Here is an 863-nt window from a genome sequence, read left to right as displayed (position 1 = left end):
AATAGGTAGGTAGGTTAGGTTCGTTAGGTAGCTTCAGATGCCCGAAGGGCAAACCGCTCAGAAATAGGAGCCCCGCGAAGCGGGGCTCCGTCTAGTTAAGTTGCGAAGGAAATTTTTTTTTTAAAAGAAACAGTCCGACAAACTCCAGATTTGATGGACACCCCAGCGTTTGTCAGGCAGCGCCACGAGTGTTAAACATGGGAACTAAAAACTGTCAAAGCGGCGGCTAATGACTCGCTGTATTACATTACGGCTAGCCGTGTTGAAGAACGTATGGCGCCGAATACATTCCGGCGGATTCTCATTCAGCCGCATTCAATACGGCTAATAGTTAAACCGCCGCATTTCAAAACGCCCCTGTTTTTGAAAACGGCTAGCCGTAATGTAATACGGCGGATTATACGATCCGACTGCGACATATATACAGTGGTACCTACTACGAAATTAATAACTAGCTTAAATCTAAAATAGGCCCCTGAGGCATAGTACCAAGGATGCTGGCGGCATTTCCTCACTGTATCGCAATGCTGATACGTTGTGCGAAGTAGCCGCCAGCTCTTCGGTCACCAACTTTACGTCAAGCAGACGCTTCGCGATTTCTGCGAACAACTTAGACCCCATGGACCTAGAGTTTCAACTCCAAATGGTACAAAATGATACTCTCTACCGAGGCTGATTATTATAAGATTTTCAAATTAAAAACAAAAATGTGTCGCTTTGGTATATGAAAATAAAAAAACAAATATGAGTTGCATAGCGTTAATTATAATCAAAAGTGAAATAAAAATAAAAATTCAAATTTCTTTAATCTTTACATCGACAACGCTCATTATCAACACGTCCATCTCTAATAAACACACCTT

The sequence above is a fragment of the Cydia fagiglandana genome, chromosome 1 (genome assembly GCF_963556715.1).
Source record: "Cydia fagiglandana chromosome 1, ilCydFagi1.1, whole genome shotgun sequence".
NCBI lineage: Eukaryota > Metazoa > Arthropoda > Insecta > Lepidoptera > Tortricidae > Cydia > Cydia fagiglandana.
Note: the sequence above shows the minus strand (reverse complement) of the source record.